Source organism: Vulpes lagopus, chromosome 1 (assembly GCF_018345385.1).
Source record: "Vulpes lagopus strain Blue_001 chromosome 1, ASM1834538v1, whole genome shotgun sequence".
NCBI lineage: Eukaryota > Metazoa > Chordata > Mammalia > Carnivora > Canidae > Vulpes > Vulpes lagopus.
In genome coordinates this window covers 59,654,613-59,677,082 of record NC_054824.1, presented here as the reverse complement: position 1 = coordinate 59,677,082, position 22,470 = coordinate 59,654,613, and the positions used below count along the sequence as shown (strand labels likewise).

At 36.6% G+C, this 22,470-nt stretch overlaps 1 protein-coding gene across 5 annotated transcripts in view; it reads right to left on the bottom strand.

Moving 5' to 3' along the window:
• The window catches only part of SUPT3H (SPT3 homolog, SAGA and STAGA complex component), a 508,532-nt gene that overhangs the window by 301,840 nt on the left and 184,222 nt on the right, over positions 1–22,470 (bottom strand). The window contains exon 1 of one of the 5 annotated variants that reach the window (XM_041750799.1): positions 13,343–13,360. The exons of the other annotated variants lie outside the window; for them this stretch is intronic. The gene's annotated coding sequence lies outside the window, so the exon portion shown is untranslated. Of the gene's footprint in view, positions 1–13,342; positions 13,361–22,470 lie in introns of those variants that run through there. 5 annotated transcript variants of the gene reach the window in all.

Sequence of the window (22,470 nt, the reverse complement as noted above, 5' to 3'; positions counted from 1 at the left end):
ATACACATACATACACATACACACACACACACACACACACATAATGGAATATTACTCAGCCATCAAAAAGGATGTATACCCACCATTTGCTTCGATGTGGATGGAAATGGAGGGTATTATGCTGAGTGAAATGAGTCAATTGGAGGAGGACAATCATCATGTGGTTTCACTTATACATGGAATACAAGAAACAGTGAAAGGGATTATAAGGGAAAGGAGGGGAACTGAGTGGGAAAAATTAAGAGAGGGAGAGAAACCATGAGAGACTCCTAACTCTGGGAAACAAACAAAGGATTGCAGAAGGGGAGGTGGGTAGGGAGATGGGGTAGCTGGCTGACAGGCACTGAGGAGGGCACTTGATGGGATGAGCACTGAGTGTTGTATGTTGGCAAATTGAATTAAAAAAAATAACAACATATATAACTATATAAGCAATTAAGAATTAGCATATATATTACATGTATATAACAATATAAACAACTAATAAAACAATAGGATTTTAGCAAAAGAAAAAAAAAAGAAAACAGGAAATTCACTTTTATTAGGGTAATACTAAAGATTAAAAAATTAAGGCCTCAACTGAGACACAGGAAATAAAGGAAAGTGGAAAGAATATGAAAGATTAGGTAGCAGTTGCATAATATACTGTTTTAATAAAGGAATTCATCATTATAGAGAAAATTAAGCAATAATTTCATGCTAACATTCTACCATGTACTCCCAAAAGAAAGCAAAGCATTATTTACTGCTTATAGCAACTGGATTACAAGGCATAGACCTGATCTATAAAAAGCTAAATTTATGTACCCACAACAATGCCAAACTAGAGAAATAAAAATCCATATTTTTATATTTTTAATATAACATATATTTTTATATTTTTAATTTTTTCTAGATAAAGCAATTTCTAAATAGAGATTATAGGAAAGTCTAATTTTTGACAACTGTTCTCTTCCCAACAAGCACACATACATTGACTTTACCCTCCCCCAGACACTATAAGGTGAATACTATTATCCCTATTTTACATATAAGGAAATCACATGTAATGCGATTACATTACACTCTGAGAGGTTAAGTAATGTGCCCAAAGTCACTAGATTTTAGTTATGCTGTACAAATTCTTTTGAAAATGTAAATTTATTCCAGTGCAATTGATAAATTAGCAAATAATATTCTAACTCAAATTTCATATGTGCTCATTTATGAGAGATTTCATCTACAAGAAACAAGGTGAATACAAAAAACTGCACGTCGATAAACCAGGAATACATGAAAAGCACACACCATGTGAGGTGTGACTCTCATCCTTTCATCGTAACATCTATTATAATTTTCCATCAGATTTCAGTAAGCCTCTTTGCATCACTCCACAGAAACTTACAATCTTGCAACACCTTCCATACTCACTTCAGCAAGGGAATAATATATTTTGAAATATAAAGTACCAAATGTACTGCAGTATTTATTTGTTAACCACTTAGCATTTATGATCTTTAAAAAAATATGTCACTAACAAGTTTTTGAGTATTATGCTTCCACAAGTCTATCCTATGGCTTTCATTGTGGATTTTTGCATAGCATGGTGATTTTTTATCAACAAACGCTTGCATTAATACCTGAGCTCACTTGTGGAATAATATCCAAGTTTCCTCATTTCAGAGCCTGTAAAGGTATAGGGTCTCCCCACCTTTAATACGTACTCATCCCAAACTGCATACAATGTGGTTTTTGAACATATTAAACTTCTAGTTCTCTTTCACATAAACTAGTGTGATTATATGTATTAATTCACCCAATTCTTCAGCCTAAAGGCCTTAGAATCAACTCTTTTTTATGTTCCACATCTCATTTTTTAGAAAATCTTGCCAACTACATTCAAAATATTTCTACAGTGTGATCACTTTCCACCATTTCCAACTACTACTGTCCTAATTCACATTGCCATCATCCATAGCAAGCTATTACAGGAGCCTCCAAGAGGATTTTTCTGCTTAAACCTTACACCTTTGTCTCATGAAATGTCTTCCTCTATACAGCAACTAGAGTAAGTCTTTTAAATCTAATTATGTCCCTCTCTTAATCTGAGTCCTTTAATTAAAATATACTCATATATTCAAATAAAATCATAACCTCTGATGACAGCCTGCAAGGTCTGCTCCTTTGTCCTTAGCTACCATATTCACTGTACTCTTACCAGTCTTTGCATTGTGCCTTGAACGTACCTAATACGTTCCCAACTAAAAGTTTTAACACAATCACTATTCCCTCAGATAGGAAATTCTCACCCCAGATACTGGTATAATTTCACTCAAATCTCTGCTCAAACATAACCTGTCAATTGGCTTTCCTTGGCCACCATATTGAAAATATCAACTTCCATCATATTATATTACTACTAAACCTGCTTTTTTTTTTTTCTTCCTAGGACTTTTCACTATCAGACATATTGTGTATTTCTTTCTTTACTGTCTGCCTCTGCCAATAGAATGTAAGCTTCATGAAGACAGAAATTTCCTCTTGTTCACTATTGCACCTCCAGCAGCCTTAGCTCTTAACAGAAACACTAATGAAAAAATAGGAATTAGTAAGGACAACAGACATTAGGCTATATTTCTCATGTTCATTAAATAACTTTCAATAGTATAAAGTACAATGAATACTGAAATAATAAAAAAACTGATGACTAAACCTAAATAGAAACTGTATTATTAAATGTTAAATGGAAAATGTGCATATTTGTGCTACTAAAGACAGGTCAAAAGTTATTGCTCAACATTCACAAAGTATTATATTGTTTGGGTTGCCAAGTCAATAGTTCCATAATTGAAATAGATCTTAAAAGTTCACTCACCCCATTAGGTTTAGTTTTTCTTACTAATATAAGATGGGGATTTTTCTACAACTCCACCCTGTCTAACCATCTATTTCCATGAATCACCCTCCACCATACAAAATGTACTCATATAATTACTTATAAACGTAAAAATTCTTTATATGGTTCATCTATTTGTTCTTTGTTGACAAAATATGGAAGAGTTTATCTGTCATATGATTTAAATTTCTAGAAAAATTCACTTAGACATCTTCATATTTAGAATCATCTCAGGAAAAGACTTTGTATTTTGAGAAACAATGAAGAAGGGAGAAAAAAAGAGACTTTAAAGATTATCTAGCCCAGGGATTTAACAGTTTTTTAAAAAATATTTTGTTCATGAAAGACACAGAGAGAGACAGAGACATAGGCAGAGAGAGAAGCAGGCTTCTCGCGGGGAGCCCAATGTAGGATTCAATCCCAGGACCCAGAACCATGGTTCCGGGAACCTCAGCCAAAGGCAGATGCTCAACCACTAAGCCACCCAAGGGTCTTTTCTTTTCTTTGTTTAAGCAGCTAGAATTTTGTCCTCAAAATCTTAGGTGAGAACCCAATACATGAAACTTACACTGATCTATTTTAGGCATGGGGCGAGGAGAAAAAACAATGGGTCTACAAAGAAGAGGGATCCTGAGATCTTGATGGTTTATTCCTCTAGGATTTCAATATTCATCCCATTTACTATGACTCTCTCTAGCAAACTCCAAAGAGGAAAGTGTTCCTTCTAGTCAGAGTGCTACTCTTTAATGAGACAAGACAATGTAGTTTCAAATATGACTATAAGAGCTGACTGTCCTCCATTAATAGTGAAGATGAAATTTAACAAAGTCAACTGCATAAAAGCATTGTGTGCAGTTTATAAAACAAATCCCACTTGCTGAACAAAACCATTTTGGGGGCTGAGAAGTAATTCTTGGTTCCTTATTTACAGAAAAATTAAAAGTGAGGTTTCATTTTGCATTGCTCAAGACAAATTCACCATGGTAATACATCCTAGTGACAACATATCCCACTATCTCTATGTACATTTGTGCTTGTCAATTATGTCCTGATATGTTCTGTAAAAATAATCACTTTATCTGTAACATGTTTGAAAATGATACCTAATATGTTATCTATTCCTCTTCTAGTTCTAAGAAATCAATTTTAAATAAATAATCAATTAACCTCATAGCCAGTTTTGCTGATATTTTATTATACGAGAGATTTCTATATGATATGTATCTCTGCCCAAACACAAAACAAAATGAAGTCAAAACCATACTTAGAAATCAAATTATGGTAAATGTTATGTATAAATACATGGGTAAGGGAAAGGGAAATACAAATGATTACAGATTATGTTTAACAGCTTTATAAAGAATTCACTTAAATTTAATGGAGTTATATGGGATTTTAAAAGAAAAAGTTGTCTTAAATAATCACAAATGATCACAGTAAAGCAAATAATTTTGCTCTTGCCAAGATCTATGTTTAGATACAGGTCTAATGTTTTCAAGTAAACTTTTTCCTTTAATGTTTTTGGGCACACACGGCCTTAGGAAATTTCTCTCTCTCTCTCTCTCTCTCTCTCTCTCTCTCTTTTTTAAGTAAAGGCTTTAGCTGAAGTTTACCATTAATATCTTAAGTTGAGGGAAATACTGTTTTTCAGCACAATTTGGTCGAATTTGGTCAGGACATATATTAGTAATTCGATAACATGTCTAAAAGCAAAAGTGCTAAAATCGTTTTAAAATTCTTAAATATTGGGCAGCCCTGGTGGTTCAGCGGTTTAGTGCTGCCTTCAGCCCAGGGTATGATCCTGGAGACCTGGGATTGAGTCCCATGTCAGGCTCCCTGCATGTAGCCTGCTTTTCCCTCTGCCTGTGTCTCTGCCTATGTCTCTCATGAATAAATAAATAAAATCTTTAAAAATAAATAAATTAATAAATAAAAATAAAATTCTTAAATATGGATGCTTTCATCCTGGACTAGGTATGAATAATATTGTTAACGATCTGTTCTTCCTGTAATGCAAGCCATGTAAAGACACAAGTGGGGGAGCCTGAGTGGCTCAGTCGGTTAAGCGTCTGCCTTCAGCTCAGTTCATGATCTAAGGATCCTGGGATTGAGCCCCACTTCAGCTACCTGTTCAGCAGGGAGTCTGCTTCTCTCTCTCCCTCTGCTGCTTCTCCTGCTCTGTCTCTCTCTGTCAAATAAATAAATAACATCTTTTTTTAAAAAAAGGAAAAAAGACACTAATGGAAGCACAAAGCGTTTCAGTCTACCTAAAATCCTGAGAGAGATGGAGTCTAACCTGAGGAAGCAGCTCCTTTGCCAACTTATAGCTAATTTCAGAGGAAGAAGAATCCTGAAGGTTATTAACACTTTGTGTTTTGCCTTCTTGGTTCAAATGACAGGTAGTTTGATATTGGTATCATTTATTTATTCCAAGATTATTTACTTCACAGCCATTATACATAGCTGTGATTCAGGAATTGTTAGAAACATAGTGAACAACATTGTCTCTGCTTCACAGGGGTCATAATGAGCCACAGTAAAAATGATTTTTAAGTTATTTTTCTCTGGGTTTGGGCATATTCCACCTTGCCATTTGCAAATAGACAACTAACATCCAAAGTTAGGAGTACTGTGAAGATGACCTTTTCACTACAAGCAAAGTTTCATCTTAAATATGAGACTACTTCACAGCTTACATCATGGAAACTCATCTTACTGTATGTGTGAAGCTATTATTAAAAAAAGAAAAAAGACTGGAGGATGACACTTGGTGAATGACCAATGAGGGAATGATTAAATATTGGAAAAATAAAGCAGGCACATCTGAGAAGGATAGCACACTAAAATAAGTGTGAAACAAATGGAAACTAAACTTACTGGGGTGATAAGAATCTTGACTAAGTTGGAACCATAAGTTTTCTCATCTATAAAAAAGTGAATGAGAATGTTATTTTTCAATAAATAAAAGCAAAGCAAGTAAGCGAAAAGACTGGGGCACTTGGGTGGCTCAGTAGTTGAGCATCTGCCTTTGGCTCAGGTCATGATCCCAGGATCCTGGGATCAAGTCCCATGTCACACTACCTGCAGGGACCCTGCTTCTCCCTCTGCCTATGTATCTGCCTCTCTCTGTGTCTCTCATGAATAAATAAATAAAATCTTAAAAAAATAAGACTAGGGGCAAGACCGAGATTTCAGGATGACCATGTTAAGGAAATGAACCTCATAGGTTACGGCAATAGCACTAGCCTCACTAGTGTGAGGCTTAAGGAGCAAAAATTTCTTTCATATATGCATCATAGGCCGTTCTACCTAGAAATCAGCAATTTATATTTTTAAAATACACATTACAGCAAATAATCATCTAGACAGATACAGATACTGTCAAATACAGTAAAAGTTAATGCCAAACACAGCACTTTTGTCTTAAGGAATGTATTTGTACTTGCTTAGCATGACCCACATACACTCTAGGTAAAAATACATGCACACATACAAATAAAAGCAAACAAAAAGAGAACAAGCATGTCACAAACTGCCCAACAGATTCCACAGCCAATAATTATGCTGTCATGCTACATGTACCTTAAAAAAAAAAAAAAAAGCTCATTTTGCATACATAACTTGTTTCCCTCAGCATCAGAGACTAGCAAAACCAGAGAAACCCACATCCTAAGCCACAGAATGGAGCCACCTGGTCTCATTCTTATCACAGGATGACAAAATGATTCCAATCCCCTAATGCCATGCAGATATCCTCAGCATTTGTATAGTGTTTTTTAACTAACAAAACTGTTGCATCCTTCCTGAGTTGTAGAATGGTCAAAAGGTTCAATGCAAACATTTCTTCGGATAACCTCTGCTATCACCACACTTAAAGGCGCAGACTGCATGACTGGCATAAATTTCAAATGCTTTCTTTCTTTTTCTTTCCTTTTTCTGTTCTGCTACTCACATGATTAAATATTATTTCAAAAAGTTTCTGGGATCTTTCCTAATAAAAATATTTAAATCAATACCAGCTTTGCAGTATTCATCTGTCATTATAGAGAAAATATGAACACTTTTATGAGCACAAGAAACAAGTTTTTTTAATACTCTAGTTACATTAGACAGCAATTACAAATAAGTATGAGAAAGAAACCTGTAACATAAAATGTAGGCCTTCTCTTAAAATATATAAAATAGTGTTATTTCACTTTTTATCATAAAGATTTTTGGAATAAATAACTTGAAGGATTATTTATAATATTTTTAGTTAAAAAATGTAAGAGTTAATTCTCAGACTTTTTAATACCACAATTTCTACAATACTAGTGAAAAAGGATGTGAGATTCTGATAATCTAGTTGTCAGGATACATGTGTAGAAAATTTAAAAGACTCCACCACTTATATTGACCTCTATTGGTATGATGAGAGAAAATTAATACGTAAAAGAAATATCACTGTCAATAATTTTCAATGAAAATGCAATTATCTGCAATTAATGTTTCACTGGGAAAAAACAAGCAATAGCATTTTTAAAGTATCACCTCACTCAATTCTAGAAGGCACACTATAAATTAGACAAGACAACGCTATCTTTTCTTCACTGAAAGAAGTTAAATGGCTCAAGTAAAGTAATGTGGCTTCTGTGGCCAAATTAGGAACTGTTTTCCTTAAAATCTCTATTGACAGAATTTCAAAGAGAAAAATGAGATTTACCAAACAATAATAATCTGCCTAAGTACATGTAATGGATTGAACTGTGTGTCTCCTCAAAAAAGATAAGTCCTAAACCCCACCACCTCAGAATATGATCTTATTTAGAAATAAGGTCATTTTAGATGTAATTAGTTGAGATGAGGACATACTGCAGCAGGGTAAACTCCAAATCCAATCCAATCCAATCCAATCCAAACTCCAATCCAGTGTCCTAATTTTTTAAAAAAATGACCATGTGATGACACAGAGATATATGGAGAACACCATGAAAAGATGGAGGCAGAGATGAAAGGATCCATATAAACCCACCAATCCCAATGACTGCCAGTAATCACCAGAAGATGGAGGAGAAAGATGGAAGAGATTCTTCCTCAGAGCCCTCAGAAGGAACCAATTCTGTTGACACCTTGATTTAGAACCTCTTGCCTTCAGAACTGTGAGACAATTTAATATGTTTTAAGCTACTGGGTTTGTGGTACTTTGTTGCCAGCAACCCTAGGAAACTAATACAGTATAATTATACTTCATGAAACTATAAAAAGTGTTTCATTCTTTATAAAAGAGGGAAATGAGTTTTAAAAAATTAAGGATAAAAAAGATAAGAGCCAAATGACATGGATCCTGGTCCCAGCTCCAGGATCTACTTGCAGATTCTGTTTCTGTAGTTATAAAAACAACTTCTCTCTTGGTAACTTGCAGTTTTTGTGAAGATAGCAAGATTCTTATATACAATACATAGTTATTATATAATTATCATAATGTTGTATATTACTCTTATTCCATGTGGGTATATTATCCAAATTCTTACAAACATGCTAAAGATAAGAATTATATTTGTAATCCCCACAGAAACCAAAATAAGGCTGAGGGAAGATTAGACATAAAATAAATATTTGATTTAATTTAAAAATCAATTAAGAGCTTTTGTATATAGCTTATTCAGCAAACTATATATATATATATATATATATATATATATATATATGTATATACATACTTAGTAGGAATCAACTCTTAGTATTTTACATTATTACTATACTGATAGACTCATTGTTTTTGTCTGTTTGTATTGTGTTTTATTGACACTGTAATAACTTTCAAGTTTATTTTGCACACACACACAATGAACAAACACACAAGTGAATTTACCATGAATTAATGAAGTTAAGCTTGAAGTCTCCTCACTTGTATCAGACCTTGCCATGGCCCTAAAGAGATCTAAGATACATGGCCATATAGTTTTATTTAAAAAATAAACAAAAGTAAAGTATTTTCATTATTTAAGAAAGCTGTCTTCCCTCCATATGGAAGGATGGACTTTCTTTTATCAGAGTTCCCTCTTGTTGGGTAACTTTGGAGTGACTCTGTTTCATAATCCTGCTAAGAGAAAGACGAGCTGGAGTACCTTTAGTTTGAGGTTCATGTGATAGATTTAGATGTGAACAGTCACTTCCTTGTATGGTTATTGCTAGTTGTCCTGGTATAGGAATGGCTTCCAGAAATATTCCTATTTCCCACTCTACTGCCTTACATGTTTTATGCTATGAGGACACAGGGACAAAGGTCATATCCTGATATAAACACATTGTACAGGTCCTGGCATCAAGAATATGTAGATAATGAGAAAACAGCAACACATACCCTACTGCTACCAGGTACCCTCATGGTCCCTGCTAGTGAGTGGGGCTCTCTCACTGGAAAAGTGGTTACAAGATCAAAGAAATGAGAGAGATGGAAGGGGATCAAATCCAAGAGGTAAGGAATATATATCTCTCAGTTCAATCAAGTATCCATCTTTGTTGCTGCATTCCATAATCAGTAACCGACTGTGTCAAAAAAATCTACGCAATTGTATGGGGGTCCTGCTTCCACATCCTTACCCTCCTACCCTCAATAAAGAGCATGCATGACCAAGGTGTCCAGTTCTTTTTAGATGGTCAAGCTAGGAGAGAAAGATGGAAGAGATTCTTCCTGGGAGCCCTCACAAGGAACCAATTCTGTTGACACCCTGATTTAGAACCTCTTGCCTTTAGAACTATGAGACAATATAGTATGTTGTAAGCTACTAGGTTTGTGGTACTTTGTTGCCAACAACCCTAGGAAACTAATACAGTATAATTACAGCTATTCAAGGATAGCATGCCATCAAATATATTATGCTAGATTTGATCAAGGTCCACTTGTTGGCAATGCAACAGGCCCATTTTCCTATGATGCCTGGCAATACTGTATTCAGTGACATTGAATCCACCTGCCATTAGGTGAAAGATTATTAGGCATATTTGAATGCACCAATTCAAATTACGTCTCATGAAGTCACAATTCCAAATTACTTAATCAGCTGCCTTACTGGACATCCAAGGCTCCAAAATCAGGCCCATGAGATATCTGAGGTGCAGATCAAAATTATCCCAGAAAAAGGATCTACTACTGATTGGTAGTTTACCATTATTAAGTTGGCTGGCATCATAGCCTTACCCAGTATCTAAACACCAAACTTTCTTCAAAGAGGAGTGTCATGGAGACTAGCTAGAAACATGATTTATCCATAACCCAGAATTCTTCTACCTAGTTTCTGAACAACAACACTTCTGCATTTTAAATAGATTGTAAATGTTTAGTTTCTATACATCTCTACCATAAATTTTATAATTTTTTACTACCTTTTAAAGTTCTTATTTATTTATTTTAGAGAGAGAGAACTCATACACATGCACAAGGAGACAGAGGGGCAGAGAGAGAGGTAGAGACAGAATTACAATCAGACTTCATGCTGAGGATGGATCCTGAGGTAGGTAGGGCCTGATCCCACAACCCTGAGATCACAACCTGAGCAAAAATCAAGAGTCAGATGCTCAACTAAGTCACCCAGGTGCCCCAATTTTCAATAATTTTTAAATTAAAGTATTTTAATTCATATTTACTTAGTTTCTCCCTATTATATATTTTTTTTGGTTGGTTGGTTTGTCTTGCTCTTGAATTATTTCATTTTCTGTTTCACAAATTTAAGAATAAAATATTAATGCATTTCAGTTCAGTTATGTCAGCAATTTTCAATAATTATTAGTCTCAGCTTTTTTTTGAAAGTAGAAATCAGAAGCCACAGTTTAAACACACACACACACACACACACACAGACACACACACACACAACACACACACATTCTACCACCACCACCACCACCAAGATCGTCAGTCCAACATCCCAAAAATTAGTTCCAGGTTATTTTAAAAGAAACTGGGTCCAAATGATATTAGCTTATGTTGTAGTCACCAGAGAAATAAAACAGAACTATAAAATATCATTTGAAATGCAGTATCATAAGGGCTATCATAAAGCATGGCATGTACTTCTCAAATAGCTAAAACCAAAATCACCAACAAGGATGCCAATGCGTTTTTCTTAAACAACCACTTAGTAATCTGAGGTATAACTCATTTATTTCTTGTCAATTAAGATACAAACTCACTCACTACATTATTTATTTTGAAAAACTGTTAGTATGAGACAGATCTCCAAACAGAGCTGTTTCTGGAATATTGAAAGGAATTTTACAAAAAGATAGGTCTATGAGAAGTACTCAAAGGAGTAGCAAAACAGTAAGCCTTTGGAGTAGAAGAGAAAACATTTTAAATGCATGACCAAATGTTTTCTTGAAAATTAGTCTAAAATTAGATGACCAAAAGTATAAGTACTATGTCTACAGTCTAAAGATGTAAAGATTTTCCATAAAAATGAATCACAACACACATAGATTTTGCAAGCATAGCAAAATCTGAAACTAAAAATATTGTTTTAGCTGGTAAAAACATTTTTTATATATAAGTGAATTATGGTGAGTTTCCTAACTGCCTGAAATGAATACTGAATTGGAAAAAAAAAAACTGTAAAATTTGTATGTTTAAATGAGAAGAGTAGAATAAGAAAGCACAATGAGAAAAATTAATGAGTACGGTAAAACTCCTCATAGAAGCAAAGGAAGTATAATTTGTAAGAGAACAACACTTCTGTTATACAAGGAAAACTCTGCATACCCCAAAGTTCTATTCTAGGTCTCAAAAGAAGCTCCTTTTATGAAATCTTTTAACCAAGTCCACAAATTTTCCTCTCTCTGAAATAAGGAATTTTTTTTTTTTTTACGATTTTATTTATTTATTCATGAGAGACAGAGAGAGGCAGAGACACAGGCAGAGGGAAAAGCAGGCTCCATGCATGGAGCTGGACGTGGGACTCGATCCCAGTATCCAGGATCAGGCCCAGGATGAAGGCAGCACTAAACCACTGAGCCACCCGGGCTGCCCAGTAAGGTATTGTTTAACTGACAAATGACAGTGGCCATAAGGAAGCATTACCTGGGGCTGGCTATAAAAGCAACTCTACAGCCACAGAAAAAGGAATTCTACTTAACATGCATCTTATAAGTTCTGGGTTGACTCTTCCTACCTCAGGAGACCTGATCTCTATGCAAGGCAACACTTTTCAAGAACAAAAGTCTCTAAAAGGACAAACACCAGAGAAATCTCAAAGTTATATGAACTATTATTACTTTCTCCCTCCTCTACAATGAACTATGGGTAGGATACTCCCAAGCTGCATTTCTTAAAGCACACTTGGAAGTACCATCTTTACTAAAAACCACTATTCCTATTTAAAAGAACTCTAATGAAGGCAAGAATTGTAGCTGGCTCCCTTTCTACCCAAAGCTGCTAACTCTCAAAACACACAAAACCTGTTTTGCTTGGTATCTTAATCACAGTTGGCAATCAATAAGCAATTAATGAAGACCTATAAACACTATCAAACTCTTAGGGTTTTTTTTTTTCAGCATGACACAAGGAGACACTTTATTTTATATTACTTTATTCCAGCACTATTTCTAAAAAAATTAATTCAAATATCTTTATCCCTCAATAGGACTATAAGACCAGGAAGGCTAAGGATTATGTCATTTGTTTCCTTTGTATGCCAGATAGTCCCTTAAATATAGCACGTACTGAATATAGATTAGATTGACTGATTTTTATTTTTATGAGTATAGTTGACATACAATGTTACATTTCAAGTATAACAACCACAATATCTCATGAAAATATATATACAAATGCATGTAACTCTTCAGAACATATTTTAAAAAAAACATAAAACTGACAGAATGCCATAGTTTGCTTTTAATGGGCATAGATACTTTTCATTTTCTCAACACTACAAAACTAAGCAGAATCTTGTTCTACAGATTCTGCCAAAGTAACTCCATATTATAACTTGCCTATAATTTAGTGAAACCCACTTTAAAAAAAAAAAAGAAACATTATATCAGAATAAAAGACAACTCAATGAAATAAATGGTTATAGAACTACCTATTATAAAGCCCTGTGTTAGACGCTGAGGATGTAAAGATGAGTAAGATGTGTTTCATAACCTAAAGGAGTTCACAAACTACCTGAGGATCTGAGGAGTTGCCCAGGTAGTTCAAAGGACAAATGTAGCAACAGACTCCAACTCCAGTCCCTGTGTGTTCATTCTCTGAGAACCAGGAGACTTGCTCATAGTGGTAAATGATATGTAAATTATTTTTATGAAAAGAATAATGACCTGCTTATAATGATCAAATAAGAGGAAACTGTGGGTAGAAGAGATTTCACTTAACCATAAGATTAACTTGACCACCTAGGTAGTAAAAGGGTAGGGTGTTTTACAAAGACTATCTTCATTCAACATCTTTAGGTTGTAAACTGGCAATTCCTCTCCTGTTTTGATGCTTACCTGAAAGTAGAATGCAGAATAAGCAAAGTTCAAGGTCTTCTGCTGACCTAGGAAATTATCAAATTATGTTGAGAGAGATAAAGTGATTATATATCTTAGATAGTGACCAATATAGAACTCCTGAGCACTAGTTCCTGTATTTCCAATCCTTCCAAGTGAACTACAGATTTAAGTAGAAACAATAAGCTCTGTGCTGCATTATTAATGATTGAAAGAAATAATGTCCCCAAAACCAAAGCTCAAGTTTATACAATCGATTTCACTCCTAACTGCTGTGTTATTGGTAATCATCAAAGAACATGCACTAAAATATTCCACCTGACTTAGCATGTGTTATCTAAACCTGGCCACGAATAGAGCCATTTAAAATAAACTTTTATCAGGGAGGGGGCAAGATGGTAGAACAATAGGGGTCCTCAATTCATCTGGTCCCATAAACTTACCTAGATAACTTTCAAAACATCCTCAACACCAACAAATTCAAAATGCGATTTAAAGAGAGAACAGCTGGAATGCTACAGAGAGAAAAGTTTTCACTTTTAACAAGGTAGGAAGGCGAAAAAATTAAAAAAATAAAGTGGGGGAGGGACACCGAGACTACCAGGCCTAAGTGGAGAGACGAAAGCCGCTGGGGCACAAAAGCCTCAGGGGGCATGAATGCCCACCCCTGGAGAGGCAGGAACTTTAAAAATCTACATCAGAATTTTCCCTGACGGAACAGGGCTTGGCAAGAAAATTGGGCAGAATTGCAGGAGAGGCAGTGAAGCCTCAAGATTCCTGAAGTCACTATAAGAGGAGGGGCGCCCAGGGGAAAGATGACAGAAAACTGTGGTCCGCGGACGCCTGGGTAGCTCAGCGGCTGAGTGTCTGCCTTCAGCTCAGGGCGTGATCCTGGAGTCCTGGGATTGAGTCCCACATCAGGCTCCCCGGAGCCTGTGTCTCTGCCCCTCTCTCTCTCTCTCTCTCTCTCTCTCTCTCTCATAAATAAATAAATCTTAAGGGAGAAAAAAAATGGTCCAATATCAATAAAGGGCTGGAGAGCCCTCTGGGACATTTGGGAGAAGCCAGTCAGTTAGGAGGGTTGGTTCCGGAGTGGCCTTTACACTAGAGGCCCACAACGGAAGGAGGTGGCTATACTCCATACCCATTGGGAGAGGTGGTCCCCAGGAGTGCGGGTCCAGCAGCACAAGGCCCCGGATCCCAGGATGCCCAAGTGGACAAAGCCAGCGATCCTCCCTTCCCCCGGGACAGGTGGAAGTGAGGAGGGCACAGGAAAGCGAGAACTCTCTGGCCACTCGGTGCCCTGCAAGCTGTGCAGATCAGTGTACCCACACTGGCCCCCAGTAGCATCTAGGCCAGTGTGGACTGGGAGACTGGTTAGTTACTCGTGGGGAGCTTGACTTCAGAGCTGAAAATCTGGCCCCGACCATTTTTTCTTCCTCTTCATTTCACCTTGTGCCTGGGAGAGGCGGGGCCTCTAAGGAACAAAGGCCCCACAGGATAAACAGCTCATACTGAGTAATACTTTTTGACTTTCATATTTCTATAATTACATGTCTTAAATATATTTTACACTTCTGGATTCCCTTCAACGTGTTCAGTTTAATTTTGGTAGATACAAGATATGGGTATTTGTTTTTTGTATTTTAGTTTTTGCTGCCTGGTTTTGTTTTACAATGGTGGAAGTTAGTACCTTCTAACACATGACGAAAATATGCCCAGAACCAGGGGGAACACCGTGGAACACTGGATTGGTTCATTCTGTGGGATTACATTCGCTCTTCCTTCCCACTCTGCCCCCTTCTTTTATCTTGTTTACGTTTTGGTAGTCAATGTTGGGGCTATACAGAAGTATTGCTGGTTTATATAAATTTGGGATTGAGTGTCCCCTAACATACAGAACAAAATACACTCAGAACCAAGAGGATCACTGTCATGTAGACCTGTCATGTAGACTACATTCTCTCTCCACTACCACTTCCTCACCACCACCATCCCCCCACCTTTCTTTTTCTTTTGTCTGTTTTTGGTTTTTTGGCTTTTTATTTTTACTACTTTGTTCTAAATTTTGTTTTTCACTTTAGTGGTCCTTTTGTTTTATTTTCTTCTGTTCTTTTTCTTTTACTTGCTAGTCTCTGACCTCTTCAGAATCATCTAGGGTGTATTTTAATTAGGTTGTGGTTGGTATTTTTGACAGCCTGCTCATAAGACACTCTGCACTGGACATAATGACTAGAAGGAAGAATTCACCAGAAAAGAAGGAACCGGAACAATACTCTCTGCCACAAATTTACAGAATTTGGATTTAGATACAATGTCAGAAATTCAATTCAGAAGTACAAATATAAAGCTACTGGTGGCTCTGGAAAAAAGTGTAAAGGACTCTAGAGACCTTACCACAGAATTGAGATCTAATCAAGCCGAAATTAAAAACAGATTAAATGAGATGCAATTCAAACTGGATGCTCTAGATGCTGGGGTTAATAAGGTGGAAGAGAGAATGAGTGACAAGAAGACAAGCTGATGGAAAGGAAGGAGGCTGAGGAAAAAAGAGAAAAAGAATTAAGAGCCCACAAGGAAAGGCTTAGGGAAATAAGGGATAGCTTGAGAAGGATGAATATACATCTAATTGGGATTCCAGAGGAGGCTAAGAGAGAAAGAGAGAGGACCACAAAGTATACTTGAATAAATCATAGCAGAGAACTTCCCAAATCTGGGGAAGGAAACAGGCATTCAGATCCAAGAGATGGAGAGGACTCCCCCCAAAATCAATAAGAACCATTACCACCTCGACATTTAATAGTGAAACTTGCAAATTTCAAAGATAAAGAGAAAATTCTTAAAGCAGCTCAAGACAAGAGATTCTTAGCTTATATGGGGAGAAATATCAGAGTAACAGCAGACCTCTCCACAGAGACCTGGAAAGCCAGAAAGGGCTGGCATAATATATACAGGGTACTAAATGAGAAGAACATGCAGTCAAGAATACTTTATCCAGCAAGGCTCTCATTCAGAATAGAAGGAGAGATAAAGAGCTTCCAGGATAGGCAAAACTGAAAGAATATGTGACCACCAAACAGGCACTGCAAGAAATATTAAGGGGGACCCTGTAAAAGAAAGAGGAAGCCCAAAGAAACAATCCACAAAAACAGGGACTGAATAGGTAATACAATGACACTAAATTCATATCTTTCAATAGTTATGCTGATCATGAAAGGGCGAAATGATCCCATCAAGAGACGCAGGATATTGGACTGGTTAAAAAATCAAGACCCATATATGTACTGTCTACAAGAGACTCATTTTAGACCTAAGGACACCTCTAGCCTGAAAATGAAAGGTGGAGAACCACTTACCATTCAAATGGCCCTCAAAAGAAAGCTGGAGTAAGCAATCCTCATATCAGATAAATTAAAGTTTATTGCAAAGACTGTACTAAGAGATGAAGAGGAACACTATATCATACTTAAAGGGTCTATGCAACAAGAAGACCTAACAATCATGAATATTTATGCCCCTCATGTGGGAGCTGTCAAGTATATCAATCAATTAATAACCAAAGTAAAGAGATACTTGGATAATAATACACTAATAAGTAGGAGACTTCAACACGGCACTTTCAGCAAATGACAGATCTTCTAAGCAGAACATCACCAAAGAAATAAGGGCCTGAAATGATACACTAGACCAAATAGATTTCACAGATATTTATAGAGCTTTCCATCCAGATGCAACTGAACACACATTCTTCACAAGTGCACATGGAGCTTAGTCCAGAATAGACAACATACCGGGTCACAAATTAGGTCTTAACCTATGCCAAAAGACTGGGATTGTCCCCTGCATATTTTCAGACCACAATGCTTTAAAACTAGAACTCAGCAAGAAGAAATTTGGAAGAAACCCAAACACATGGGGGTTAAAGAGCATCCTACTAAACTATGAATGGGTCAACCAGGAAATAATAGAAGAATTTAAAAGATTTATGGAAACTAATGAAAATGAAGATACAATTGTTCAAATTAAAGAATATCCACTCGAAAAAACACAATCTCTTCAATAAATAGTGCTGGGAAAATTGGACAGCCACATGCAGAAGAATAAAACTAGACCATTCTCACACCATACACAAAGAGAAACTCAAAATGGTTGAAAGATCTAAATGTGAGACAGGAATCCACCAAAATCCTAGAGAAGAACACAGGCAACAATCTTTTCCTACTTGGACACAGTAACTTCTTACAAGATATATCTATGAAGGCAAGGGAAACAAAAGCAAAAATGAACTATTGGGGCTTAATCAAGACAAAAAGCTTCCGCACAGCAAATGAAACAGTCAACAAAACTTAAAAGATAACCTACAGAATGGGAGAAGATATTTGCAAATGACATATCAGATAAAGGGCTAGTATCCAAGATCTATAAAGAATTTATCAAACTCAACACCCAAGAAACAAACAATCCAATCAAGAAATAGGCAGAAGACATGAACAGAAATATCACCAAAGAAGATATACACGTGGCCAACAAGCAATTGAGAAAATGCTCCGCCTCACTTGCCATCAGGCAAATACAAATCAAAACCACGAGATACCACCTCACACCAGTGAGAATGGTGAAAATTAAGACAGGAAACAGCAAATGTTGGAAAGGATGTGGAGAAAGGGGAACCCTCTTGTACCATTGGTGGGAATGTGAACTGGTACAGCCATTCTGGAAAACAGTGTGGAGGTTCTTCAAGAAGTTAAAAATAGAGCTACCCTATGACCCAGCAATTGCACTACTGGGTACTTACCCCAGAGATACTAATGTAGTGAAACGCCAGGACACCTGCACCCCAATGTTCATAGCAGCAATGTCTAGAATAGCCAAACTGTGGAAGGAGCCACCATGTCCTTTGACAGATGAACAGATAAAGAAAATGTGGTAGGTATACACACACACACACACACACACACACACACACACAATGGAATATTACTCAGCCATCAGAAAGGATGTATACCCACCATCTCCTTCGACATGGATGGAACTGAAGGGTATTAAGCTGAGTGAAGTAAGTCAATCAGAGAAGGACAATCATCATATGGTTCCATTCATACATGGAATATAAGAAATAGGGAAAGGGATTATAAGGGAAAGAAGGGGAACTGAATGGGAAAAATTAGAGAGGGAGACAAACCATGAGAGACTCCTAACTCTGGGAAACAAACAAATGGTTGTGGAAGGGGCGGTGTGGGCAGGGGATGAGGTAACTAGGTGATGGGCATTAAGGAGGACACTTGATGGGATGAGCACTGGATGTTATACTGTATGTTGGCAAATCGAACTTAAATAAAACACATGTAAAAAAATAACTTTTATCTAATATAGTACATAAGTGTCATGTACATCAAGTGATGATCATAATCAACCACCAATAAGTATGTTAAGGTCCTATGTTTCAAAAAAAAAAAAAAAAAAGGTCCTATGTTTCAAAAAGAAAAAAAAAACCCTGCTGAATTATAAAAACTATAAAAACTGAATTATTGGTTATGTCCACTAAGAATGCATTTGGTTCTAAGTAACAGAAAGTTCAACCAACAGTGGCTTAAATATGTGGGGGTAATTTTTCTCACTTAAAAAGACTGTAGATAGGCGGCTATTAGGATGTAAAGGTTTAGCTTCTCATCGGGCACAACCAAGGAACATGATCTTTCCTCCTTCACAATGCTGCTTTACATCTTCATGCTTGTCACCTAATAGTCAGAGGACGACTGCCACACTTTCTCATATCAACATTCAAATCAAAGGATGATGGAGCCCTAGTCACTTTGTCACTCTTAATCAAGAAAAGCAAAAGCTCTACAGCAGACTTCTACTTACTTCTCATTAGCTAGAATGCAATTGCCCATCCACCTCTATTACGGAGATTGGAAAAGTAAATATGTAATTGATCTTCCTAATCAGGAATTTCATATTTCATGGTAACAATCTGCCTTCTCCAAGAGACTGGTGATTTTAGCTGATTTTTTTCCTTTCTGGCCAGAATAAGGAAAATTAAGATGATGAAAACATTGAGCACAGTATTTACTGAACTTTTGATGAAACATGGCAATAGCTTGATTCAGGTTTTGATTCTGACACTAGCAGTTAAAGTTCACTTCTCACATCATATGAAACTATATCCATGATCACAGTATTAACAACATCTATTGATTTTAGCGTGTAATTAGAGTATTGTTTACTTGTGCTCCTCAAGAAACTATTGCTTTCTAAAGCTTCTGTAATTTATGGTAGGGAACACTTCTTTACAACTGAAATTATTAATAAATTAACCATCATAATTAGCATAATTAACTACCTGAAAAATTACTTAGTCCCGTAACTCTCAAAATGGTACATAAGTATTTCTATCCGGGATGCCTGGGTGGCTCAGCGGTTGGGCGCCTGCCTTCATTTCAGGTCTGATCCCAGTATACGGGATCGAGTCCCACATCGGGCTCCCTGTGAGGAGCCTGCCTCTTTCTCAGCCTATGTCTCTATCGCTCTCTCTCAGTCTGTGTCTCTCATGAATAAATAAATAAATCTTTAAAAAAAAAAAAGTACTTCTATCCTCAAAGATGATAAAAAGCCATAAAAGTAGTGTATTTTTAATGGGCATCAGGTTTACTTCATATCATGTTACTTACAAAGAACTGTTTTAAGCCAGATTTAGTGAGATACAATTTCCATACAGTAAAATTCACCCTTTTTGAATGTATTGAGTTTTGACAAATGAATACAGATGTGTAAATATAACCACAATCAGGATAGAGATCCTCTCCATCACTCCCAAATTTCTTTGAGCCCTTTTATTTTTCTAAAGATTTGAGAGGGATCAAATCTTTGATCTCCTACTTCTAAGTAGGAACTTTACTTGCATGGATGCAAGTGGAGGAAGGGGCAGAGAGAATGAGAGAATCTCAGTCAGAATCAGCACCGATGGCAGAGCCTGACACAGGCTCAATCCCACACCTCTGAGGTCATGACCTGAGCCAAAATCAAGAGTAAGTCGCTTGACTGAGTCACTGAAGTGCCTCTCTTTGAGCCCTTTATAGACGCTCCTGTTCCCCAACTCTGCTGACCATTGATCTGTTCTTTATTCCTAGTTTTCCCTTTTCCAGGATGTTGTCCTAATAATGGGATCCCGCACTGTGTATTCTCTCATGGCTGAACTTTGTCACCGGGCATAATCCTTTGATATATTCACGTTGCCATGTGTATCAATAATTTGTAGCTATTTATTACTGGCTAGGATTCCACTGTATACGTGTGCCATTAGTTGTTTATTCACTTACTATTTGTTGAACATTCAGAGTATCTTCAGTTTTGAGTTACTGTGATAAAGCTGTCATAACCACACACATCTCTCTGCTGCTATGTTATCCACATGTCTTACTCACTTAACGTTCTTTGGGACTCTGTTCTAAATGTCATCTAATCAGAAAGCCATTCTCTGCCTTCTCTATTTGAAATGGCACTTTCCACCACTCTCCAGGCTCCCAACTCCTGTCATTTCTTCAAAGTGCCAATATTACTTTCATTAACATTATACATTTTACAAGACAGATATATAGAAATTGTATTAGGGTATTGTATTAGGGTTATCCCTAATACAGAAATACTTGTATCCCTAATACAAGAAATTGTATTAGGGTTATCCTGAGAGACAGTAAGATATATCTTTATAAATATCTACAGAAACAGGGGATCTCTGGACAGCTCAGCAGTTCAGCACCTGTGTTTGGCCCAAGGGGTAGTCCTGGAGACCCGGGATCGAGTCTTGTGTCGGGCTCCCTGCATGGAGCCTGCTTCTCCTTCTGCCTGTGTGTGTCTCTGCCTCTCTCTCACGTGCGCGCGTGAATAAATAAATCTTAAATATCTATGGAAACAAAGTGAATAGGATATATTTACATGATTTTAGAGTTGAAATCTAGACTAACTCATTCATTTATAGAGGGAGAAAATTAAAGCCAAGATAATGTAATTTGGTTTCATATTAAGTCCATTCCTCTTTTTATTACTCAAATGTGATATATTTCCAGAAGCAACTATTATGCTACTGTTACATAGCAAACAAAACAATTATTCTAGAAAAATAAAAATCATCCTAAATTATAAATTTTTCTAAATTATGCAGAAATTATGCAGACAATGGAATTTATACTTAAACTTCTAAAAAGACTCCTTAAAGACTGACTTACTCAATAAATATTGCTCAACCAACAATACTGGCCATGAACCAAATGTAGGTGGCACCTAAATGCTACATTATCCCAAAGCAGAACTACTCATAAACATTTACTGGGGCACCTGGGTGGCACAGTTGGTTAAGCATCTGACTTCATTTCAGGTCATGATCTCAGGGTCCTGGGATCAAGCCCACATCAGATTCCATGCTCAGAGTGGGGCTGGCTTATCCCTCTGCCCCTCCTCCCCCTCATGCTCTCTCTCTCTTAAACATATAAATATAATCTTTAAAAATGATTAAACACTTAATGAGTGCTTATCCTAAAAGAATTATGTCAAACAGTGCTCAGAGGTTAAAAAAAAGTACTATGTTCTCTCTGTGTCTTGAAATCACAATTTAATACTGGAACCAGAGTCCTTAAGTATTTCACACAACCACAATCTCACATGTTTGGAACAAGTTAGAAAAGAGGGATTTCCACTGGTACTGTAGACATGCAAATTAGACTGTGCTCTAGATAAAGTGGGGGGGGGGGCGGGGGGAACACCACGGGATTTGAGGTAGGAGACCAGAATCTGTTCTGAGCTATGCACAATCTCTGGGCAAATTTTCCTTGAAACAGTAAGATGCTGTTACATGATACTACTTCATACTTCATTTTACTTCATGAAGCTTCAATGGTTATTCACTATGAATGTTGATGAGCAGCTTTATAAAAACACACCACGCATGGAAGCCAACTCAAACTATCCAATTAAATGATCCGAGGAAATTTGTGGCCAAGTTCTTCAGACTGTTCTGCTATGGCTCCCTCATCAGCGATCTCAGTGACCTAAGGTTCCTTCTATTAATAATAAGCTCATTCTGTGAAATGTAGTTTTAATATTTTCTAGTCAGAACAATATGTTGAAAAATC